General features: G+C 37.9%; 1 protein-coding gene across 1 annotated transcript in view; it reads right to left on the minus strand.

The window, feature by feature from the left end:
- NOL4 (nucleolar protein 4) overlaps window positions 1–27388 on the minus strand; it is a gene marked incomplete at its 3' end in the record, with an annotated part of 34058 nt that overhangs the window by 5437 nt on the left and 1233 nt on the right. The gene's annotated exons all lie outside the window — the stretch shown is intronic.

Here is a 27388-nt window from a genome sequence, read left to right on the forward strand (position 1 = left end):
ATAATGCCTTATTTGCAAGATAAATTAATACCCCATATATGCAAAAGACAGTAATGCAGAAACCCCACAGTTGACAACAGAAGTCATGCTGCTATTTTATGAGAAATGAAGCAGAAGTAATCCAGAACATTAATAAATATAAAGTCTACCATGGTGGCCCAGTGCCTGGTAGGCTCAGACACTGGTGTACAGCCATCAGACATGGTTTGAAGGATGATGTCACATGAAGTCATTGCAGGAGGCTTCTCCCAGCAACTGACAGCAAGAGACTCTTGGCTGTCTTGGTGAGTGTACAAAGGCAGTTGTTGACTACTGGACCAAAAGTTATTCAGTGCCAGAGAGTTAATTGCTGAGGCAGGTTATTTGAAATGACCAAAAATTGGAAAAATCATGGCTTTATGATTTTTCAAAAATGCCAAAACAGAAAAAAAGACCCCACTTTTTCAGGGGAAAAAAGCCTCTGAAGGAAGTCTAGCAGGGTTTTGTTGTTGTTGTTTTGTTTATTTTTTAAATGAAGCTTCATTTTTCACATTTACATTACATTTTACATTTACCTTTAGTTGGATAGTTTTACACTTAGTTGTATAGTGTAGAATTCTTTCAGTTGTTACATTAGACTCATAAACCACAGCACTCATGTGAGCTGAAAAGATTTGGAGGTTTGAAGTGTTGGCAAGAGAGTAGCACAGGTTTCTACAGTGCATGGAAAGTATGGAGTTGTGAAACTATATTTACTGGAAGGCACAGATGAAAACACTCTACTGGCTATACATGAGTCTCTTCTAGAAATCTGATTCCACTTCTCTAACAGTTACTAAATAGTTTTTTTTAATGAGTAAATAAAACCATAATCTAAAGCTGACAGTTCTGCTTGTCCCCTCAGTTGTACCTCCAACCCCTCCTTTCTTTCTTTCTTTCTACATCTCAGTCTTTCCCCCTGTAACACTAAATACACAAAAGTCTACAATTTCAGCAATTACCCTTGCAAATTATGTGTGCTTTTCTGCATATTTTCCCATGTGCTATTGTGTATACATGTTTTTACAGAAACCACTCCTATGATACAGAAAGAGATTAGAACATTGTGATGACACCAGGTTGGATTGCTTTGAATACTTTTTTTTTCCAGAATTAGAACTTGATTCTAATTTTTATTTCACATTTACATTTTTAACTGATTGTACATATGACAAGGTTTTTGAAAAAAGTGTAACACATTGGTTTTCAAGGAACTGACTGTGAGTAAGAAGCATGCATTTTATTTGATATATAAACAAAATTAAAAGGTTAAGCCTGTAAGGTTAAGGGAAAATGTATGTCCTATATCTTCCCCTTAATAATATATTTTAAATGAATATTTGATTCTTGGAGTTCCACCTCATTTCCTGTGGAAACTCCAAGTTTTCCATATTGCACAGAACTTGCCTACAAAAGGTAGTGGTTTGGGGTTTTTTTTTTTACATTAAATCTATAATATATGTAATATAAATAACACATTAGAAAATATAATATACATTTGGCATATACATGCCCTTTTGGTTTTAAAAGAGGTGAAACTGTGAATTCAAATGTTCCTATCTTTTTCTCCTCAATTCAAACAGTAAAGCAGGAGGCATAACTGGAAAACTAAGGTTCAGCTATTATCCTAAGCAATCCTTTTTCAGTTTTTATAGATAGAAGTCCAACACTCAATTATTTATTATTAATAAGCCATTTTTTCCACAATCCCTCTTAAATCCTATGCCTTTCTCTCTTCCAGACTTTACTGTTGTTTTACACGGCCCCTTTAAACCTTCATACTGTCATGTGTGTGGATCTTTACTGCCCATCATTTTTTCTCATTACAAAAAAGACTATGAAGTCTCAGGTACAATTCCACCATCTCACTGTTTATTTCAAGATCCAATTAACCTCATTTTTATAAACTTGTCACACATTTTCTCATCTTACTTATATCTTTGCATCTGACTATGAACAGTTTGCTCCCCTTGTTACACCACAAGTGGCCTTTCCACCTCCTTCATAAGATTTCACCCTTGATAATGGGAAGGCATCACTGTGTATAATTCTATCTGGAGCATGAGGATAACAGCACTTTTAGTGAAAGAATGGAGAGCTGAAATCTAGGGTTTCATAGGTCTGACTCTGTAAAAGTGTTATCTAACATGTAAAGTGTTGTGGAGTAGACTGCATGACATTTTTACACAAAACTTGTATTACACTGAAATATTAAAAGAACATTTCTGTTTGCTCTGTGTTAACAATTATGAGCTCCAAAAATACAACTGTTGAGTTATTTACAATAGGAAATAAGAAATTGAAATATTTTTCTCCTGAATTATCTTTGACATGGTCTTTTCTCCAGAGGCATTGTTTTTACAGTAGTCACTAGGAGAACAGTTACTGTTCCTAAGACTATCTACTTGTTCTTTTTCAGTATTTAGCCAGTCTATATCATATTATCATATTCCTTTTACCAGAAGCACATTTATTAGCAATAAGTAAACTGTAAATTACCCAGATACTTTCATTCCAGAAGGATTTATCCAGATAGATAGAAGTTTGGATAATTGAAAGGCTCCCTGAAATACAGATCTTCCTGTGGTATATTTTCTCCTCTTAGCTAAAATACAATCTACCCTAGGTCTATCCCCCTGGTATTGACCAACATTATTGAAGTATATAATTTTGCCCTCATAGAAATAACCTCAGAAATTAAGTAGAGAGTAAAAACAGAGACGCAACAGAGAATTCTCAGTAAATTGGAGAATGAAGTATATTTAGAGGTAATAGTTTAAGAAGCTTCTTTCCAATTTTTCCACAATCAATCTCTTCTTACCTGATTCATCACCTTCAGGAAGGCTCCTGCTCCTTCCCCAGCCATTCTGAAGGGGGAAAATTCTCGGAGGATCATAAGTGTGTCCAGTCCTCCCCGGCCCACCAGTGTTGAGAGCACGAGAGCAGAGCCAATTTAACAGAGCAGGAGACTTTCCTACTTCTCACAGCTTTTATTTTATAAAGTTATTTTATTAATGACTTCTAGATCTCCTGTCACTGATGTAGAAAGACAGGTATTTTCAACCAAATACTGGAAAAGCCTACTTATATAACCCCAAATAACTGGTCATATTGCAAAATGTGGCTGCTGTGTTTTTGGCAAAAATGCTATGTCCTTTGTGGGAGTTAAAAAGCCATAGTTAAATGGTGACAGACTCAAATAAAAGACAAAATTTCTTTTTTGGCATCATACACTGCTATTTTGAAGCTTTAAAAGGATCTGACAGAGTTTCTGTGAACTTGAGAAACAGAGGCTGACACAGAGGAAAGCTCCATTACAGACTTCTGGGTTTCTGCAAACCATGAGCCAATAGAAGATTTAAACATTTCCTATAGTACATCCAAAATCAAACCAGAAGATTTGAATGAAGATGTTATGTTCTTATAAGAGTATACCTTACTAAAAAAAGAAAACCTACCTTATTATCAACGGTAAATAAACTTCATGAGTGGTCTCCGCAGGACAGCATTAGCATGCTTTACAGGTACTACCATAGCTCTGTGAAGCCAAGATCCTGGGAGTGCCCCATGCAGTTCTCGTGCTTTTGTCAAAATGTATCAATCAAAAACTTCTATTGGAAAACTAGCATTTCTAATTTGGGGTGAAATTTTAACCTTTTGCCAAAAGCCTTTACAATTTCCAGATTCCACAGACTTCCATTTGTCAGGGGTGTTTTCTTTTTTGTTTTCTTTTTTAAATGAAGTAGTGACAGTTTATATGGGGATTAGGGAACTTTTTTCTTATGAAATATACTTCAGTGACTACTGAGGTTCACATTACAGGCAGGCAGTGAGCATTTTTGACCACCAATTCTTTGATCAATTGTTAGACAACTGGCTGGTAAGAGCTACGAACTATTTGCATAAACACTGGGCTATTAATTTCTTCTCATTCTATTTAAATTCAAAATGAAACTTCTAATGTAGGCAACACATTTAGGAAGTAACTAAGATGGAGAAGACCTATACAGACCTGAATATCTCAATGACAACCACAATGCAAGTCTCAAGACTCTCACTCCTCCCTTTGCAGCCTGTACTCATCTAAGTGACAGAACAGTAAGATATAACTGAGCACATTAGCAGGGGTACAACAAAGAGTCAAGTTTCATAGAGCTGGCAATGTGCACTTGCAGCCCAGAAGGCCAACCGTATCCTGGGCTGCATCAAGAGAAGCATGGCCAGCAGGTCGAGGGAGGAGATTCTCCCCCTCTACTCCACTCTCGTAAGGTCCCACCTGGAGTGCTGTGTCCAGTTCTGGAGCCCCCATCACAAGAGAGACCTGGAGCAGCTAGAACAAGTCCAGAGAAGGACCACCAGGATGATCCGAGGGCTGGAGCACCTCTCCTATGAGGACAGGCTGAAAGAGTTGGGGCTGTTCAGCCTGGAAAAGAGAAGGCTCCGGGTCGATCTTATAGCGGCCTTCCAGGACCTGAAGGGGGCCTACAAGAAAGCTGGGGAGGGACTTTTCATAAGGGCAGTTAATGACAGAACAAGGGGAAACGGGTTTAAGCTGAAAGAGGGCAGGTTTAGATTAGATGTTAGGAAGAAGTTCTTCACTGTGAGGGTGGTCAGCCACTGGAACAGGATGCCCAAGGAAGTTGTGGATGCCCCCTCCCTGGGAGTGTTCAAGGCCAGGCTGGATGAGGCTTTGAGCAACCTGGTCTAGTGGGAGGTGTCCCTGCTGATGGCAGGGGGATTGGAACTAGATGATCTTTAAGGTCCCTTCCAACCCAAACCATTCTATGATTCTATGCTTCTGTGATTCATAGGAAGTCTTCTGCAAGGGAACAGCAGAACCCCTGACAAAACTTCAATCTTCAAACTCAAAACTTCAAAGAGCCCGCTTACTGGCCAACTTTGCTACCTCTATTGTTAGAAAATATCCCAAACTGCTTCTAGCTTTCAGAACAAAAGTAATTGTTAAATAATACAACTGTAGTCATGACCTCTGAAGTCTGACTCAGGTATGAAGTTATTGTCAGCAAAAGCAGGAATTGAGATACAGGAGTGAAATAACTTATTGAGTAGTAGTTTAAGTGCCCTAAGCTTACTGATTTATTTCTATGGTTTTAATTTCTTAGAGGTATCTGTTTGAGGGGAAACAATGTTATTGTAAATACAGAAGAGCAGGGTTTCTTGTCAATGTGGCATCATCACATGCTCCATTTTAATCTTCAGCATGTTGCTGCTGGAAAACCTAAGTAGAAGATTCCTCTTCCTTACTTTAGCAGTGAGGAATAAAAACCAGCGAATACAAACCACATGCAATTCACTGGTTTAGTCATGGGCCCCTTGTTAAACATCTACAATGAATAAGAAAATTGCCACAATCTTCGTTCTTTTTATCCTCCTTCTGATAATGCCCCTTGATTCAGTTTAAACTATTTTTTCCAAGCTGCTTTCTCCTGAAATGTTCCATTCTTTTCTTTCTCTTTGAACTCCTTATGCTTTAGTTCTTATTGCTTCATTCTCCTCTTGCACTGTTCTCTTGGCTCTCATACTATTTCCTTCACATCTTCCTCCTAAATTTCTCTCTGCTTCCTCTTGCCATAAATTTCAGCTGTGACACCAAAAGGATTCAATAATCTGTTTTCTTCTTCAATTACAAACATGAAACATAAGGCTATTTTCTCAAGTCCCAAAGCGTGAATTTACACTGGGAAATTGTGTGCTTATTTGTGAACAACATCTCGAGTCTACAACTGTCAGCTATAGGTATAGCCCTTGCTAAAAGAACTACAACCACAGAGAACCTAAAGACTTTGCAATTGCTCCTTTACTCCACCACGTTTTCCTTCCTCTCACTCTTTACTATGACAGTTTTGTACTCCTCCACAGCAGCTCAGCTATATGCAAGCCTTTTCTACCTGCAGAGCAATGTTCCCAAGGAGCAAACATGTTCACAGGCAAAAGAGTTCAAGTTATATCAGGAAGTCAGAAGATAAGAATTTATTTTATTTTTTTGCACTTTCACCCTGCTTCTCTGTTTCTGTGTATCCTGGGAAAGCTGGACATGGAAGCTACGCAAGAGGCTTCCAGGTTGTACAAAGTCTCTAAACAAACTTCCAGACAGTAACAGCAGAGACAGATGTAAGGATAATAATACATCAGCACTGCAGGGTTTGTGTGTCAAAAGTGCAGCAGCAAAGGAGAAGCACATTTGTCTTCACTAGGTAAAGAGAAAGAAAGCAATGAAGACAAAGGATGCCTCTGTCCCATCCTTGCCAGGACTCTGGCAAAAGAGTGCTATTTGAGGTCCGGGAACTCAGCAACTCCCTATAAAGTCTGCCTAAGGCTACACAGCAGCTGGGCTTATTAAACCCATAGTTATATGCTGAGCTGTGGACCTGTATTTTCTAATAAGGAAGGAAGAGCAGCATTTGTTATCCTAACTCCTACGAGTAAGAAGAACACTGCACAGAAGTGGGAAATAACGAGGAACTAAAAATGATGATCGGGATGAGGCAGAAAAATGTTTTAACAACAGACCTTTTTTGGTGTGCTCTTTCTGAATTTATCATAAGCTCTTCCCTGTGCTGATTTCCTCTTCCTACTTCATTCCTACACATTTGCATTTCAGAGTTTCTCCCACCTTTCTCCTTTCCAGTCAGAGCATGGCAGAAGTGCAAAAGTTTGGAAGGAGATTAAAAAACAATTGGTGGAAGCAGTGGAGAAAGGAACTCCAACTCACCTGTCTCCATCATTTGAGACAGGTTTAGGCTCTCCCTCCTCCAGTTTGTGTTGCTCAGTCACTACAGTCATATGCCAGAACAGAGGAGAAGGAGACACTCCCATGACTCCTTCTTTTCTGATTATGAGAGTCTGACCAATCATTTACATCTTCAAAAGTACAGGTTAGAAGAAAAAAAGACAGTAATGGTAGCATATTGAGAGACACTCATGCAAAACCCAAAGCCAGTTGATTAATGACATGCACATAACCCAAAATAATCTGTTTGGTACTGAACAGTCATGTACAACTGATCCCAAAATAAGATGACATGTTCCAAATCCATTTATTTTGGGGAAAGGTAGGAACACAACAGGGGAACCACTCAAATTTGTTGCATAAGCAAGTGAGGAGCATATTACTTACATAGAAGTATAGGGCACAACTACAGAAAAACGGAGCAGCTTGTTCTTACTTTTCCTTTCTGCCTTTTGTCTCTACCCGCTTGTAGCAGCAATCTTTTTATTTTTTCTTTGCTGAGCTTTATAAATTGCCTCTGGAGGTAAATCAGCTGGATTGTGTTAGCAATTAGCCCTGGGAGGCAGAGGCTAATTGCCTTAATTATGGCTTAAGAGCCAGGTGGGGAGATTTAAAACTTGAAACAAATCAAGAGGGGACAGATGAAGACAGGGTTCCTGAACTGGGGGGGGCTGTTCCTGGTTTGCAATAGTCTGAGTGACAGAGCAGCAGCTGAGATGTCTGTAGCTGAAGCTGATGGAATAGATTACTGATTAGTTCCCTACTTATCTACCACAAATAAATCTTTAGACTGATTTGTAAGAAATGCTAGTAGTTTGACTCTATTTAGGGAAGGAGAAATAAAGCATTTATCATACAAGTAAGCCAGATGTATTGCTTGAGGTTAGCACATGACAGCAACTGTAAGAATATTGCAGGAGAATTCCTCATAAAGGCAATCTCTAGTCATTAGCCCTCAAGACTGATGTGTCCTTAATATTGATGCAGAAAGACCACCAAGAAACAGAAACAACAACAGAAGCTTTCAGTCTTAAAGCCACGCTGGCCATGCTCCTGCTAAAGACACATTCTGATGTTTTGGGAGTGGGAGGTGGAGGACAATATTATAAAAAGCATTTAAGATGACTCCCAAAAGAAAAGGCAATTCCTGATCAAACTATCCAGGGAACCAACTCTAGCAAACAACGCAGTTATGTTGAAGAGCAAATGCTCTTCCCCAGAAGAACCAGAAAGTTCACAGTAGCCTCCTAAATCCCTAACAGTATGACTAAGTATCTCTATTGGATCATAGCTTTCATTGTACCATCCTGAAGAATCCAGAAACTCTCAATGTAATCCATAACTTTCCCTGCTCGAGATGGTACAGCACTTTCTAAACTGTACAAACATTAGTATATATTTGACATGAAAGTGAGCTAAAACTTTTGGGTGGCCTGGTTATAAATGAGCCCTGGGATTTTATATGCAGCCTGTTAAACTCTCAGACTTGTGAGAAGAGAATCATCCTGCTTCTTCCAGGACAGAACAGAATAGTGTAAGCTCTCAGAACAGCTGCTGTTTGGAAAGGAAATTGCACTTCCAAACTTGACTCCATGCTCCAGTACTCTCTGTGATTTCTTGTTGTTGCATAATCTTTGTTTACAAATGTTTCTGTGACATTGGTACCCAGAGCTCAGTTAGAGGGAACCATGCAGCCATCAGCCAGCACGGAAGTTTCCCAGATGATCTAATAGACCTGGTCTGTAAAAACTAAAACTCATTTACAAAAATCAATATCTTTAGCTTCTATGAGGAGAGATATTTTGAGCTGTAAATTCTAGGGACCGCTTTGTTACATGTGTTCACTTTTGTTTACTACATCAGTGCACAAGGCTCAGCTCTTATCACCATCCAGCAATGGAGGATTCCCCTAGAAGAGAGGAAAAATCTTATTTGGCAAAATTCCACTTGCTCCAAAAACCACATTCAATCCACATTGTCATAGAGGAAGAGTTTGGGGAGGAAAACCAGCTAGAATTACACTGGAAAAACAGAACAAATCAGAGCAGGCAGTGCATTTTCCCATATTGGTATCACAACTCAATGCGTGACTATGGAGCAGTGAACAGCTACAAAAACTGCTTTGTATCTTGCTTCAACCCAAATTATTTAATCTTCCCCTCCCACCCCCAAATTCAAGGGAAAGGGATTTGATCCTATATTAAGTCAGCTTATTGCATGAAGAGAACTAGCTGAAAAGTTCAGATTCAGATCTGAACTGCCCAAAAGCTTTAAAAGTTTGTTTCCCTTTGCTTTCTTATATGACTACAACTTTATCCTTAGCTTCCACAGACAAAACCAAAAGAATAAAGAGGAAAAAAAATAGAATATATTTTTAGAAATAAAAAGAATTCATCCATATGTCTGTTTTGAGAAAGTGGCCCCCCTCTCATGGTGCAACTGCCTACACTGTGTGCTCACCCATTCTCCCCTTTCACAGACAGCTCTGCCTGAGTTCAGGACATGCAGTGCTGTGATCTATAGGCTGAGAGATGCTTTTGGAGTATGAATCAGTAACGTAACCTTCATCTGTTGCATTTTACTAAATCCAAACACAAGATGCATTGAATGTGAGGGACAAAAGAGTTTTCTGTGAACACCCCCCGTCATTGTCACTGGCAGTGGCATTGACTCTGCTCTGTTGTGCCATCAGGCTACAGACCAGGAAACCTGTAAGGAGGAATTAATTCTAAAAATTTAAAGGCAAGGATAGCCTTAGTTCCCCTTCCTTAGGGAGTAACCAGATTTAATGAAACTAAGTAGAATGATCTGTTTTGCACATGCACTATCTGTGCAGTCTTTCCCTCAGAGTGCCAGACCTGCTGCATGCATCCAGCATCATCAGCTGGTGCTGGCATCCCTGCAGCGCTCTGAACACTTTCCTGCATGAAACTTGCTTTCTGCTCAGCAAGCTGCATCAGGGACAGCTCAGAGCTGACTACAGAAAGCAGAAGGTCATGTGAGGTCAAAAAAACACCCATATACCTGAAGCTGGTTTAGCTGCCGGGATTTGCACTGTTATCTAAATGCCAAGAAAACATAAAGAGTTTTTATCCCAAGGTCTTTATTGGTTTCTTAGGATCGATTAAGTCAACAGTGTGTGTGCTAAGGGTTAGCGTACAGTCTACATTACCTGGATTTAAAGATAGCTGCACAAACCAGAAAAAAAAAACCCCAAAAAATCTCATCTGCTCTTCTTGTCTTACTGACTTTTGCAAACAGGAGTTTTTGAGATCCTCAGATGTCCATCTAGAAAGCATCTCAGATTATTATCTAGATAGGCACTGGACATTAAGAACCATGAGTCTCTAAATGTAAAATTTTTCAACAAAATTGTGATTCAGCTCACCAGAAGGAATTTGTAGGGGGTCTGAAAAGTGTATTTATTTTGTAGATAAGGGATTACAGGCAGATTTTCTAAAAATTTTTTTTAAAAAACCAAACACTTTATGACTCAGAAAATAGTCCTGAGATAGAAGCTTTCCTGAAACACATATGTACCAATGCAATTTTTAAAGGTATATCTACCATCTAGATTTGCAATGCAAGAATTTATAAACTAGCAATGTTTACTTATCTGTAAGGCAATGTCTGTAATATTACTTTGCATAATTTTTAAGTATACTATACTTAAACAGGTTTATCTCCAAAAAGTGGAACTGAAGAAACCTGACATCCTATTGACTTCTGTCCTAGATCCCCAGGTCCTCACCAGTATGCCTTCTTCATTTCACTCCACATCTCTCCCACTTCTTACAAGGAAAGAGTTCATGGCTTATTTAGGCCTGAGAGATTACTCATTACCCAAGCAGCTTCTGCCTCTCAAAATGAAAGGCCCTCATGAGGCAGTAACCTGTGTCTTTCAACTTGAGTCAAATGCAGATTTTCACAGAACTTGTTGTAAGTCAACATTGTCAAGATTCCTACTTTATAAAATTAGAATGAAATTGGTCAATAGTTTCAAAGATTAGGTGTGGACAGACAAACTGACAGAGCATAAAACGCTTCCTTAGGAAACAAAAATCAAGACAATGATCAGCACCACAACAAACATCTTTTCACATTGACAGAATAAACTGCACCATATGGATAGTAAACTGGTGTTTTTTCTGGATAAAACTTCCCTTATAACCAAGATTTTTAAAAACATTTCTTACCTGGGAGATGAGTAAAACAGGGACAGTCTGGCGTAAAATCTCTAAATAATACTTTGCATCTAAATGTATTTTTATGGAAAGTCATACTTGAAAAGAACTAACAAGAATCTTGCAAATTCTTGCTCTAGGTAGAATGAATTTCAAAGCAGTGTGTGGGAGGTGTCCATACAGAGAAGAATCCCATATTTATTAGACACTTTCATAGCACTTTGAGCATGTACTATTATTTTTCTGGATATATGTACAAATATGAATGTGTCCTGTGGCATTAATATGTAGTTCACAATACTGAATAAGGCTGAGAAATTTATTTTTTTTTTACTTATTTCAAATAATACTACCTCACAGCTTGACTGAAGGCAAGAAATATAAAGTGATGGTTATACAAAATCTGTTGAAGGCATGAAATAACTTGCATGAAAATTATTTGAGAAGGTGATGTTCTTAAAAAGACCCAACTTTCCAAGTAGCTACTTTTATTCAGCAAGCCTATGAGCGGTTAACTAATGTATGAAGCAATATGCCTGCACACATACGCATTTCTTTTAAAGCCCTGTTTTGTTTTCTAAGGCCTTGCTCTTAAGATATTATGTGTGAAAAATGGATCATCAAGTAGTTTTTAATTGCTAATAATTTTTGCATGATATGCTTAATCAAAGTTCCACATGAGTTTTAGGATGCCCCTAGCTTTCTTTAGAACCACAATAATACAAGTTTATAAGTTGAAAGCAAAAATTTCTACCATTTCCATTCAGCCTTTCAAATGTCAGGGAAAAAGATACACAAACTACTCTCTTCAATAGCATTATCAGTGTGAGAAAACTAGAGAAACTCTTACAACCTTTTTTGCCAGACCACTCCCTTTTTACTACCACAGACTTCCTGATTTGCTAAAGAATACCCTGCAAGCCACCCCTCAGACAAACTCCAGAAGGAGGATGAAGGAAGCTATTTTTTTCTTCATGATGCTTTGCCAAAAGTGGAATTACAAAAAATATCACTGGAGTCTGGCAGGTTTACTCTCACCTTGCAAAGATGAAGCAAAATCATCCAGCTGCAAGACTTCAAAGACCTGGAGAGCTTCTGTTCTGATCCCTCACTACTCCTCACCAAAGGCCTCTCATTGAAAACTAACCACAGGGAATTATTTACCCCAAAATATTTTCTAATATGTTCATGCTGCTATCTTAAATAAGCAAATAATCCTTACCATCTTGTTAAAATTAAGAAGCAAATATAGTGCAATTGCATACACACCATGAAAAGTGTTGAAGTGTTGAAAAACTCTCAAGAGGGAACACAACATCACTTGATTTTCGTTTGTGGACTACACTCACTATTTCCAAGGTCAGTATTTCAGTAGCTGTTTTATAAAAAGACTTTAAATAAATCTGAAGTCTATTTATCTTCTCTTTTTTTTTTTTTTTCTATTCTCTGTGTGCAAATAAATCAGCCTCCAACCTGACACTTCTTAAGTAATGTTTCGACAATGTGTTTTTCTATTTTTAATGATTTTTTGATCCTAAAAAAAATAGCACTAGTTGGTCCTAATGACCACAGGCAAATCCAACGTTTGGCACATCTCTAAAGATCTACAGCTGACAGGAGGATCAGGGGACTAAACTTAAGGCTGTGCTGCCTTATGTTTTGCAGAGCTCATGTTTCACAGGCTTTAAATAACTGGAGCTATGGAAACACTCTTTATGCCTTAACTTTGCATAACAAAAATGTTTTACCTTGGTTAGTGCTTCACTTGATCTGATCACTGAAAACTGCACTGCCCTCAATTAACTAATTCAAGGCAAGAACATGTTTTTTTCTGAAAGGATGAAAGGCTTTGGGGTAGGATTAGTGAGGCCCATTAATTTTTGAAATTAAATACCACCCTTTTGCTTTCCCATATCTTGGATTCTGCATTTCCACCAAAGACAGAAGTAAACATCTCTACTGTGTAAGAGAGCTGGCTGCAGCCTAAGCACAGCTCATGGAAATTTGCCCTTGCAGAGTTAATACAAGTCCTCCCATGTGAGATAGGAATGGTTTCTGAAGCTAACATTTAATTTTTTACCACTGCCATTTAAAACCCTCTTATATATTCTGTCATTAATCCATACCCTCGTCAGGACCCTGAGTGCACCATCGGGCCTAATTTTTTCTGGTCACCTCTCCTGAGACCTCCATCTCTGCGTTCCTTCCCAGGAGCCCCACTGAAGCTGACCTATGCTGTGGGCAAGTGGGGGTCAGTGCTGCCCCAGGCTGCTCCTGCCTTGCTGCTTGCCCTTCTGGCACTGAGCTGGGACCTGTCCACCCCCTCTTGCTTGTCTGCTGGTTACTGGACTGTCCGTGGGACTTGCTACAGCCACCACCTGTCCTACAGGCTGTGTGGGGTGCTGTGGGGCTATACCTGCATCAGAGAGGGCACTTGGTTCATGGCCATCCTCAGCTCCCTGACTGCCTTCTCTTATGGAGGAGCCTTCCTCTTGCTGCTCTCCAACAATGCTGGTGATCAAATCTGCTCTAAGTACTGACACGCCATTTGCAGAATAGTTCCCTTCAATGCTCTGCTGCCCGTCTTGCTTTTGAACTGCTTCATGCAGGATCGTTTCCTTCCTCGTTCTCTACTTAGAAAAGCTTTTGGAATACCTTTTTCAAAAGTACCATATAAAAGTGCTATTGCACCCAAACTTGTGCCATTCTCAGTAAAATCTAGAGCAAATATGCTCTGTGAAAAAATGACTAATGTAATTTTGCATGCTATTTGCTAAGTTAAAGTCTCTATAACATTGCACCCATTCTCCACAGTTTCAGAATTTCTCTCTCTTTTGGTACCTTCTTAAAGGAAAAACAATGAACTGAAATATTTGCCCCCAAGATCAGATAGGGAAAGTCCTCTATTCTTGCCAATCTCACCACTTGTTCTAGTCAATAAATTGTCTTTCTGAGCCTTTTTTGCAAGAATGAACAATGGCAAGAAAAGGACACTGAACTAAGGCAGTGGTAACATAAAACTCAGACTATGACTCAAAACGGGGTTTTGAATGGGCAGCTTTTCTGACTCCTCTGTTGACTTGTGCCTTCATATATTGTAGCAGAGGCAACAAAGGAAACTTCTGCTGTGTGCACAAGTGTAAGAAGAGATGTTGAAATTCATGAGATCATCTGTTGGGATAATCATGTATGAAGATAAGATCACCAGAGTGGATCCACATTTTGAGATGAGTTATCTTAATATATAATTATGTAGCAGATCACAACATAGCTGACTTGGATTAACTTGTAAGGCTGAATGAAGAAGAGCTCTCAACAACACAGGAGACAGGAAGCAATAATATAAAAAGTCATTTATGCCAATTAGGATGAACGGGCAGATTAAGTGAGGACCTAAAATGGCTGGAAATTCCATGTCCTGGTGACAAAGCCATTTCAAAGAAGGAAGGAAGAGGGAGGCTGTTGCACACCCGGCCTCCGACCTGCAGCTGAAAGACTTTGCAGAGCACTGCAAGCGATGGAGCACTTGCACAAAACCAGTGAATTGCAACCATAGTGCCCAGTTGCTGTAACACCAATAAGTGGTATGTGTAATCTACTGCTGGTGTCAGCATTAGTTATAAGGCTTTGGAGGCTGAAGCATATAAGTTTTAGAAAATGGGCTACTGTAAAAAGAATTTGTCATTTAAAGGTGTGTGTATAAAGGCACACTGTCAAAAGCACCTGCCAAAAACACATAGAAAGTACATAGACCTATTAAGCGGGACATAAATTTAGCAACTGGAAGAGCACTCAGCCAAGCAATTTATATAGACACCAGCAGCGTGAAACACGTATTGTATGGTAATATTTAAGGAGGAAGTCAAACAACTCGCTTGATACAGGTACACACATGCATATGCACACTCATATTTTGTACATAAACTGAAAATCTAGATTTAAAGTCCAGCACTTCAGTGATCTGAACTATTCTTTTGACTTTTTTTCATAATTAAGCAGAAGTAATCACAGTGCTATACTGCTTCAGACAATGATTCTGACACTTCTACAGTCTCATCACCCTGCAGTTTTGGCTACGTACTCATTACTTAGTTGAATCAATGATCCAATCAGCAAATCAATGGCTGTATCCATTCCAACTCTTCAAGGCCAGAGCTGTCTTTTGAGACACATTTTTAAAAGTTCAGAGGCTAAATGTTGTTCTCTTTTCCTCAGGAATATAAAAAAAGTGGAATTAACTGCAGTTTGTACCAACTGAACTGTCAAGAGAAGAGCCTATATGGATGGGCAAGAGAGTCTGAAAGGAAACCAGATGACTAGGGGACAAGCAACTGAGCTCTACTGGTATTTTAGGATGGAACAGCAGCACTGGACAGTGCTGGCAAATATGACAGAAGGCCTGTGTGAGAGATCTATCCTTCTAGAGAGGTGTGTGCTGGGCACAGATTACCCTGGGGTCCCTACAAGGGTACTAAATGCTCATCTCTACACTACTGAATCCCATTCTGCTATCTAAAACCAGGATAAACTGCGACAGCTGCCACCTTCTGTATTATGTAAATACACTATACAGGGAAGCTATATGACTAAATTTAAGGTAAGCATCTAACTTTAAGGCAACTAATGTTTATTCCCCCAAGTATTAACAATGTATTCCATAGGATCTTTTCTGTATACATATATATATATATATGTTTTCATGATGAGGGCTGGATAGATTTATCAAGAGAATCAGTGAAATTGTCATCCTTATGGTTCCAGCAAAGAGCAAATTAAAACATTTTTAAAAACTGCTTTGAATTTTAGCTATGCTAATAAAACCAGAGGAAACTTTCCAACGGTTATTGAACTGAAGTTGGCTCTGCCTCTTTACCCTAACTGAACAGTCATGGCTGGTGATAAGGATTAGTACTGTGATTAATGTTCAGGTATAGCATGCAGGAAACAAATGACTTCTCCAGCTTTCCTACAGATTGCTTGGCTTTGGGAAAGTCAATGAATTATGTCATGCCTGTATTTACTAATCAATAGACAGTGATGGACTACGCTTGCCTCATGGGACTGATCCAATGTTACGCTGATTTATTTATTGATGTTTTCAGAATCCCAAACATGCTATGTAAATCCAAAAAACTAAGATATAGGAACCTCTGGCAATTAATTTCGGCAATTAACAATTACCTCTGGCAATTAACATTTTGGTGAAGGTATAAATATCTCATTTGTGTTGTATAAAGTTATTATGCACAGAATTACCTCATTAGAAACAGTATATCCTAAAAATTAAATGTATTAATTATAGACATTAAATGACAAATGTAAAAAGTAACACTGCAGCATCGTATACAGAGGACATAACTCTCAATTAGGAAAAGATAAAAAAGGTGGAGCAAAAGTTTTTAAGATCCTGCCACTACTGACACTGCCTATCTTACATAGGTAGAATAGTTCAAGTACAGATAACTGAGTGTCTCACAGTTCAACAGTAGATTCACAGAGCCTAAATTCATTTTTTTAAATTTGCTATTTGGCATATAAAGCTCTAGATATAAGTTCTTGGTATTGTAAACATCATTATAAAGTCAGCATTAAATATGAAAAAAAAAACCCAACAAAATTTAAACAGAGAAACAGAGTAAAAGCAAAGCAGCATACTTCCTGCCGATTTCCTGTTTAAAAAAGGAAAACTAAGGAAGGTAAAAAGAGTGTAGAGAGAGTCTTAAAAACTACTTACCTCTTATACTAATAAGGATGATCTTGAATTGGCATAGTGAGTGCAGTAAAACGTAAAAAACCTGTCCTGGGTTTTATATCCCAAACAAGATGTATGCAGGGCTAAGTAAATTACTAAAGACTATGAAATATAGATATCTAGGCCAGGTTTTTCAAAAGCTTATGCCAGGGAACTGGCAGTCTAAGAGGCTAAAAGCCTTTTTGGCTCTTTAAGTATTCAAGACACTTCTACAGAGTCATAGATGTTAAGCTCAGAAGAGAATGTCTGCACTGTAGAACATCACCTGGTAACTCTTGAACAGGAAGGAATAGTTATCACCATTTTCCTAAATAACACAATCATGCCAAATTAATTAGAACAAATATTTATACAAAGAACAACTACTTTATGTATAAATTTTTGTTTAATAATTAACTGCTTTCATATGAATGGTTGGTTACAATCATTGAAAAATGTCTTCTCTCAATTACAACCTAACTTAAAAAATTTCACCTGCTGAATCTTTTCATAACCGTGTCTTCTAAAATAAAAAGACAATCTATTAATTGGTAAGAACTAGTGACATCTGCAATGAAGTCGCCACTTCTTTATCCCTAAAAAGGTAATTCCCTCTTTGTGTAGCAAGTTTTTCAGTTCCTTGGTGTTTTGTCACTTATTCAAATCCACTGTGGCTTTCAATATCTTTTTTCAATATTACATAAACCTGTATATGATGTGTTTCTTGAAGGCATGGTAGACAATTAATTGCATTATTATGTATAGAGGTGGATTTTAAAAGGCATCTAATAAACCACAGAGAAGCATCAACCTTGTAAGACAATCATCTTTAAGGAGTAATTGACCCAGGAAACATATTCCAAAATAAGGCTGTATCTCATTCCTTCATCTCTCCATCTCCCGGCTGAGCCAAGAGGGTATGAGGTGCAACACATCCCCAGACTCTGACTTCTTTTCCACTAAACACAGCTATTCCTCTAAGCAACACACTGGGGGAAACAGGAATTTTGAAAACCTTTATTTTAGTCATTTAATACAGTTTTTGATACAGGTCCAGTCCCACGGGGTTCCATCTGCAAAAGATTTTTAAGAGCACATGACTAACTACAAAGTGAGACAAAGATACGTACAAATTATAATGTATCGCTGATTCAGTACAAAAGGCCCAAAGAATATCCATGTATCTTTTCAGAGCTGATCTAGAGCTCATAGTATAATGGTGAGGACTGAGGACAGGCAACACTGGGGACATTAATGGTAACCTGTGAGGAAATGAACTCACCTTTCCCTGTTTTTCATGCAGATTCTTTTATCCATCCTGAGACAGCACAGCCCAGAAGCTCAATGGCAGAAGCTAAAGGGCAGAAATTCTGAATAGTTCTGCAAGGGAACTTCCTGACGGAGTCAGACAATTCCCAAATGCCATGGGAAACACAAGAGGAGGAAACACATTACTTCATGGCCTCTACCCAAATATAAAATGGAGTAAGAAGCAATATACAAGATATCATCCTGATTTTAAATAAAACTCACGTGAAAAGACAATCATACACTCTTGTCTACTGGAGCACCTGTACATAAAGGTTGGGTGCGTGTCATTGCAGTTGCCTCAACAAGAGATGTGAGCTGTGTATGTATCCTGATTCATGTGTATGATTCCATCAACTTTGGGTCATGGCCACTGGATATGATTGTTCTCATCATACAAGGGCAATAAATAAACAAATAGACAGATAAATAGATAGACATGTAAAAAATTGTGTGCGTACGTATGTATATGAAGAGAACAGCATGTACTGTTATTCATCAATTCCATGGAGTAGCTCATGGCTTATTCATGATGAGAAGAGTTAAGAAAACACAGACTGAATAGGTGTGAAGGGATGTTGAGAATGACAGTCTGTGACCAAAGCAGCTGATGAGAAGAAGCATCTATATGTGAAATATTCAGTTGTACCATGCCAAGATCCAAGTAACAGCTGCAGTATTTCATAGACACACTGTTGAGCTCCAAAAAGCAGCAGCTTAGTAAAAACTCTCCAGATGCATATGGAATTCAGCCAGTATTAAAATGTTTCATGATATGTCACACTTATATGGGTAGAATGAAAACTCACACCAGTTACAGACCCCTACCTTTCACTGCATATTTTCATACTTGTTCATGTGTTCATACTCTTTCATCAGTGCCCAGTGAAAACCAAATGTTGACTGTTTACACAGTTCTCAAATACTGGTTTCCAGGATCTTTTGCTGATTGCACAAGAACACTGTTCCGTAGTATTTGTAACAGTCAGTAGCTTAGTTGTTACCACATTTTGCAAAATTATTTCAACTGTCTTTGACTGTGTTTAATAAACATAGCACACATTTCACAGCTTTCAATGCTTACCTACATTACCATCCCCTCCCTGCCTCAATAACTAACACAGATGCTGCTTTTTTAATTGTTTCTTTTAAGTATTCAAAATCAGTCACTGTTAGAGGTGAAATATAAGGCAGGATGTTTTGATGAAACATATGGCAGACAAAACCTCAAGCAGACTGATAGGGATTATTGGAGGTTGTGCTTTTTTACTCCGTCTTCTGCAGGGAATAAGATACTACTAGAGACCATCTGGGAAATCCACCTAGCAAATCCCTTGTTGTTGCAGGGATCTAGGACACCAGCGGTGATTCCAGTATCTCACTTTTTTCCTGTGGCATATTGCAGCTGCACTATTGTTGTTTCCTATAAGGCTGAAGGTTATTAATCAGAACTTCATGGACATTGTGACGTTTAGTGAGCTGAACTGTTGCAGATGCTATTCAAGTAAACATCTGTTACCTAGGTTGCCATTTCAAGAGGACTGGACTCAGTAATTCAGGTGATTCCTTACAGTCCTCTTTTCTGGCAACTGATCTTATTACCTATGTTGACTATTTTGTTCATAAAAACAAAATTTCATCTAGGTCTTCCTAGGACTTTTTGGAAGCAAATGGAGAAGAACAGAGGAGAATTAACAGAAAAAGCAGGAGCAGCAAAAGGAGAGTTAAAAGAGTAGCGAAAAAAAAAGAAAGATGAAAGAGAACAAAATAGTTAAATAATTCTAAAGTTGAATTCCACTTCTCCTTCCTTCCTATATTAAAAATCTGACCTTTTCACTTCTCTCACATCACCTTGCAAATCCAGTTAGGTGAATAAGTAAGTATCTGAAAGAAGTATTCAGTGTTCTACTGTACCTAATTATTACCAGCAATTACTATAGAGAGAAGATGGAGAGCACACAAAAACATGGTTTGAAGGTATATCAATTATTTAGCAAGACATTTAACTACAGGCATTCATTCAACAACAACCAAAAAAAAAACAAGATTAGAAAAGGAGATGTCTGCAAGAAAACCAATAAAAATTATATTTATTTTAAAGCCTCAGCAATATGTTGTTATTAAAGCCATTAAAGAAACAAAAATCTTCTACTTCTTTCTTCCCTTTCTTCAGCAGCTGACTTGGTATGTAAAAAAAATTCAATACCAGATGAAAAAAATTAGAGGTAACATTTCAGGATTATCAACTTCTTGAATAACAACACATTTTGGAGGAATGTAGCATGTAGAAAGCAGACAGTTATCAAGCCTTTCATCACAGATTAGTTTTGAGGATCAGCTCTTCAACCTCTGCATCTGAAAAATAAAAAAAAATGAACGTTTATTAGCTGTTAATAACATTAAGACCAAATACAACGACAGTAGGTAGCAATTATTGCTGCCCCAGTATATCTTGCTCAATTTACCATCAAATAGTATTTAATCTTCCAAGAGCAAGATTTACTCTCAGTCTTTTTCTGATTTGTAGAGAAGCTGCATATGTGGTAACAGAAGGAGAAGAAAAAGCTTCAGTGAACCATTTGACCTTGTAGGACTTCAACAAAAAATTCCGTTTCCTTCCTAAGAAAAAAACAAAACAAAACACAAAAGTAAGAGTTAGGGATTGAAGGTGTTCATTGTACACAAGACCCAGTCTTGAAGGTATCTGTCAGGAACAAACCCTGGTTGAAGTCAACAGGAATTTGCCTGAAAGGTACAGACTTGGGTTCCCAGGCCTCTGAGTTATAAAAAGTTCTTGCTGTGAACAGGGAGGGAAGTAGTAACTTCATATACCTTACCTCAGTGATTGCAGATGCACTTGATTGATAGCTTTCTCTCTTGTCTGAACAGATGTCCAGCCACTAAAACCAAGTTGGACAAAGTCCTGCATCCCCTCCAGGAACAAGTGCTTCTGTTTCAGTATGAGGGATCAATGACTCCAAAGGTGAGTATGAATGAGAACAGATAGCTGGATCTGTGAGTAATACACATGCAATCTGGAATCAACAGCACCACTGTCTGATAGTTGACCAACGTGCACTTGTTCCTTTAAAAAAAAACGCTTCTCAGAAAATTTATAAACGGTCCCATTAAAAGTTATTCTCTTCCATGCCTTTTACATGAGCTGGGATTTCATATGCATAAGGAGCCAGGTTGTATTCTCCATTACAGATATGTAAATCTGGAGTAGCATCATCAATTTCAGTTTAATTGTTCTGGATTTACATCATTGTAATGAATGCCCTGAAGGAAACTAATTTCAAGAGCTTTCACTGAACATGAAAACCTGCTCCTAAATGTACTTCCAATGGGTGGAATTAGACATAGAACTGATGCTATCATAGACAAAGGACTTTGATGAATGTAACTGTTAGAGAATGTTAGAGCATTCATATTTTGCACTGATTTTTTCATGCACCTGTAGTTGTTTCTCTTCATAACAACATTCTATTTAGCCATTTATCATGGGTAATCCCCAAAATCAGAAGATTCAAGTCTGAAAAAAACAGTGCTTTATAAATTTAACTTCTTTTTCAAAGAAAAGGTGTGTTAAACCATTAAGCTAACATAATTTTTTTGGTATCAAAAAGCTTCTCGGTGGCCTATAACAATTCCCCTATCAAAGAGCAGCAAAAAAGAAGAAAGATCCTTTTTTCTTCATAGAACTACCCTGCTTTCTCCAAACAAACATTAAACTGACTTTTGGAGCTAGAAAATTTTGAGTTTCTCAGCTTTCTCATTTTCTAAAGTAGGAGAAAGTAAAGCCAAGGTGTTTGATAAAATGGTGAAGCAAAATATAAAGGATTCAGTCTTTACAATGAGACCAACCTATAAAAACCCTATGTATGAAGTAAAAATTAATAAAAAAAAAAGAGAAAATGGGCTAGTTTGTCTCACTCTTTTGTGGGTGAGTGGATAGGAAAAAATCAGGGGATCAAAAAACTCCTTGTATATGCTTTTCGATCTTCTTTCATTATTGTTCTCCATGCACAGGAGAAGAGTCAGGGCCTATCTCCTTCCATTGTAGTGTATCTGTCTCCTAGGGAGACAGATACCCAAGTATGGCAGAGAAAGAAAAAGATACATATTTCAACAGAACATTTGGGTCTACCTTCTCACAACAAAGATGAGAGATGCAAGCCAAAATACATTGTAGCCTTGTATCACCTGCACATGATGGCAGTAGGGGTGGATTTCACCTTCCATTCCCTTCTTTCTTCATATTTATTTTGAATCTCAGAACAAATTATTTCCAAGGATTTTGTGAAAAGCAGCAATGAAGGAATCCATCAGATAACAATTAAGGCACAGCTGGAAGAGCACAATCCTTGGTGGTCTAGTTGGAACAGTGGAAGCAGGCTGGACCCTTGTGGAGCTGCATCAAGCTGGTTTTGCATTCTGCCCACCCTTATGTTGCTGTTTGCTCAAAATCTAGTATGCCACTAACTGTTGTAACATGTCCTGCCTATACCTTTCACCAGTCTTTGCTTGCCTCCTCATAGGTTATTCATTACAGCAGCAAACAGAATTTCACACTTAGCCTCTTCCTAATATTAACAATTAAGCCATAAAATAAGGCTGTCAAACACCTGGGCTGCAGACTCTTAAGATATTTCCATTAACAAAACAGCAGTCAGTAAAATATGACATATCTTTAACACTTTCTATCTGACTATGGAAATGAAATAAAATACAACAATTAAAACAACAACAAAAATCTCTCGTCCTCTTGTGCCATACCTAGGTGGTAAGATCCAACTTCAAGCAAGAGAGATGAGTGAGAGGTTCTGTAGAGAGAATGAGCTGGAGTCAAAAACTCCTTTCTGAAAGACTTAACTCCTTATTCAGATTCATTATCTGTAACTTGGGTACTTGGCAGCATAAACTAGAAGGGTAAAAGGGTATTTTCTTCATACCAAAACAGCCAGCCTGCAGAGTTTAAGGGTCTCCTCAAAAGAGGAGGAGATACTTCTGTCTTACCCTTTCCAGCTTTCCTTCCCGCTTAGAGCTGAGGTAACCAAATCATGTAAGTACCATACGACAATGCTCCAATTCAGCTGAAACCTACCTATGCCACTTGAATATAAATAATGAATGATGATGAAAGAAAAAAAAGAAATTAGAAATGCTTTATCTATGAAGAAAAAAAAAAAAAAGAGAAAGAAAAAAGGTAAATAATGTCTCCAACACTGTTCTTCAACATGCCAGATTCCCACCGTCTTCATTTTACCTCTTGCTTCAAGTAGATGCACACTTGATTCCCATTTCATTAAAAAAAATATTTAATAAATTACTTCCTAAGTGTCTCAATAAGCTACTATTGGTCTATATAAATGTGGAATAATTACTGGAGGTAACTCAGAAATCAAAAAATGGCCTCGTTCACACATTAAGGAAAGGTATAATATTGAAGATCCCAGGGAAGAATGCAACTGGCATGCAAAGAATCCTCTCCAATCCTCTCTAAGACTAGCCGTCCCCAGTTCCTCTAATATCTGAGGATAAGCTGGAATGCACGGGGGTTTATTTCCTGCCAAATTGTTCTACCACCCCTTTTCCACACAACAATAAAAGCCCACTTAACTCCTGAGGACTTTGCTTGCTTTGGAAAAAGCTATATGCTCCCTTATATTCTGAGCATTTCCCCAAGCAAACAAAAACACAGGCAGAGGGGAATTAGACAGACAGTGACTTCACATGCCTCAGAGACACAATGTCAGATCCAATGATGTTCACTGGATATTAGGAATGACCTTTCATATTTTACTAAGATACAATCGTATCTTTAAAAAAGGGAGAGAGTGAGAAAGAAACTCACTGAAACTCTACCTAACTCCTCAGACATGGTGTCTATCTGCGGCTACATTCACATGCACTTTTAGAAACCAGCTGGATTCATGATGCACCATCAGATTACAACAGGTTTATCTGTATGTTTGTTCATTCAGATCAGGCTGCTTGGATCGTTGTGCCCGGTTTCCTTCAGTAATGATGAGCTCCAGCAAATTAGATGTTGCAAGACTCTAGAGCTGGCCTAACCACCAAAGATGACTAAAGTTTTTTCTAGAGCAGCATGCAGGAACTTCAAATTACTCTTCACCCAGGATCTCACATATGCTCTAGTTTTCAGATCCCATGCAAAGTCACAGTCTTTAAATACCTTCTTAGAATGGGACCCATCTTAAAAGCAGACAGTCCCCCAGGCTAACCTGTTGTAGTGTGGATGATCCATTACAGCACCAGTTTGAAGTTGCAATAGTTGGTAGTAAACAGACCCTGGCAGTGGCCCATGACAATAACACTGTTCTTTACATCAGGCTGAAAAAATCCTGAGAAAGGCTTCACAAGTCCAGCATTAAAAGAATGACAGAAAATAAGATCTTCCTATTAGAAGCTACATGAAAGCTCTGCCTTCCTGTAAGCCACTGTAACTGTAATGACATGCACATTAGAATGCAGTATTATAGTTAAAGATCACTGTATTCAGCAATCATTAGTTACTGTTGTCTCACTTAAATAAACTGCTTTTCTTTTCACACTTAGAGAAAAACTACCTCTCTTGTGCACTTTGCCATGCAGCCAATTACACACTCCAGCTAAACACAACGCATATTAACTTGGCCTAGCTTACATCCAGAGGGTCTGGAGCTCTCCAATTTTTCTATCATAAATTTTGTCTGGTAGAAAGAAACAAGACGTTAACCAACTGTCTACAATTAGAAGGTATCTGGACAAAATGGACACATGTTGTGTGTCCTCCTTATTACCTCACTTCAATGCATCTCCGAGGCATGCAAAATCAGTAGCACATGTTTCTATCTGGGAAATCCCAAAGAGAAGTTTTGCATATTAGGAATATCCTTGGCAATACAGACATAATGAACTATTTATTAATCCAGGCAAAATACATGGCACAATGCAAGTATTGCTGGTTAGCTCAAAAACCTGTTTTCCCATACTATATCACAATAAACTTGTTATCCAAATGCAGAAGAGACAAAATCATTTAAAAGGAGTAGGCTTTCTATATTTCATGAAATAAATGATTTGGAAGAGATAAAGCTATATAATGAGTTTTCAAAATAAAATATATGGTCTAGGAAAAAGCAGTACCACAGGAATCAGAAATCAAAAATCCCAGCGCTACAGGGACTTCACCATGATCATACAGAAACCCAGCAGTCTTATGTATATAATGATCTAAAATAATTTATATGTGCACTTAAGTATTTGAATTCATAGAACTGCATTTGCAAAGCATTTACAGATGAGTATTTTATAAGACTTTTGTAGTACAAAGACCCAGCCCTGTTAAAGTAAATTTATGTATATATTTCTGCAGCTATACAAGATTTCACTGATTTTGGTTTAAGCCTACATGGTTGTAGATTTTAATGCCATGAACATGTGAGTCTTACTGGAGGATCAGTTACCTAATATCGGTTTAATAAAAGCATAAATATATAAAGTGTATATATATATATATACACATACATACTTACATATGTATTTTTTTAAAACTATGAAAAGACATTTCTTCCTTGCATAACATTTTTTCAGTGAATGGTAAAACATTTTGGAACGGATTTTAAGGTTATGTTACAATTTGGCAACTCCCTCTGCTGCATTCAGCATGTGGTGTTTTTACACAAAGAAGAGTTTACTGCACATACCCACTGCCTGAAACTGAGGATTCAAAGAGTAAAGTTACACTGTCCATTGAAATGTGATTCTTCGTTAAGGAGTGTCATCAACATCAGTTTTAAAAGTCATATTCTGAAGTGACTGAACAGAGCATTCTTTAAATAATACACCCTAGTAGTTTGAAAAGTTGAATTAAAATTTGTTCACATATGATGTGATCACACATGATACCCTTTGCCCAAGTGCATACAGAGAGCACTGCGCACAATTAGGAGTATGACCTGCATTGTCCAAAATTCATCAGCTCAGTAATGGCCAAAACACTCTCTCTGGAGCGGCCCAGTAACTTGAGAAGGCAAGAGGACCTCCTTGATCAGCTCTAAGGCTTGTAAAACATTCTCTGACTCTTTAGCATGTAAGGTACTGCTTAAGATAGTAGTAAACCAGTAGTAATTATTTATATGAGTGTATATGTATGCATATGAAACACCGAGATGCTGTACAGTCCCATTCTATTCTAATACATTGATGGCTTTTGTTCCTTCTAAAAATGTTCTATAATTTTTTTAAAATTTAAAAAGTAAGAGTAGAATTCATCTGTAAAATATGAAATTGGTCCCAAAAACATTATTTTACTCTACACTCAGCTTACAAATCTATGACATTTTTTTTTTCATCCCTGGAGTGTGTTCTTCCTGAAGTCTTCACTCCGTATTTAATAATCTTTACTGCATACCTAATAAATCACATACTTCAATGAACTGTAAACATCAACATGAGTTTCACTAGGACAAAAAGTGGAGACAAATCTGCATATTGTTGGCAGTATAGAGTGGGTAGGATGACAGTGAGTGATGAAAGAATATATCGATGTGGGTGATGATTCAGACCTCTTAAAATTTGTAGAACAACAAAGAATGAGATGGCTTTGATTGTCATCTCAATTCATTACAAACAGGTTTTTAAGACTTTTTGATACTTTTTTTTTTTGCATCGGAGTTGGAACTGATTAAAATTGGAAATGTAACATTAGGTTATGTTCTTGTCTTAGATATAAAGGAATTCCACATTAAGACTCCTCCCTTTCTTCACCAAGCTTATTTGGATATTTGCAAGAGTAATGGCAGAAGCAGCAGTGTACCTCAGGCAAAAGAGCCTGTGTGTCTATCAATATTTGGGTGACTGGCTTATAAAAGTTTCACTGGAACAATGTGCCCTGAAGCCAATGAAGACACCGTTCCTGTTAGCCAACCTGTGCAACAGCCCAAGTACTGAGTAAATCCAGCACTGGAGTGTATACATACTCTGAGACTAGAGCTATTCAGAACATTTTTAATAAAATGAAAATTTGTGGAAACAAAAATATTCCATGCAGATAAACAGGTTTTCATCAAGATTTTATGGAGAAAGTTTTGGGATACATGATTTGCTAAACTGGAATGGCCAAGAAAGAGAAAGACTAAAAACCTCCCATTTGCTCTCCCTTTCTTCTACCCACCAAAACCAGACACTTGAGTTAAAAAAACATTTCAAGTTTTTATTTTTACTCCATGGACAATGAAGACAGGAGTTAAAACTTAGCATAAATAAGAGTTGTCCTCTAGACATCAGTCATGTACAATCCCACTCTGGATATATTTAGAAAAAGTGATTTTCCATACCCCTCCTATTTCAAAGCCCCCCCACCCCCCCACCAAAACAAAAAAAAAAATA

Source organism: Antrostomus carolinensis, unplaced genomic scaffold (genome assembly GCF_000700745.2).
Source record: "Antrostomus carolinensis isolate BGI_N321 unplaced genomic scaffold, ASM70074v2 scaffold7767, whole genome shotgun sequence".
Lineage (NCBI taxonomy): Eukaryota > Metazoa > Chordata > Aves > Caprimulgiformes > Caprimulgidae > Antrostomus > Antrostomus carolinensis.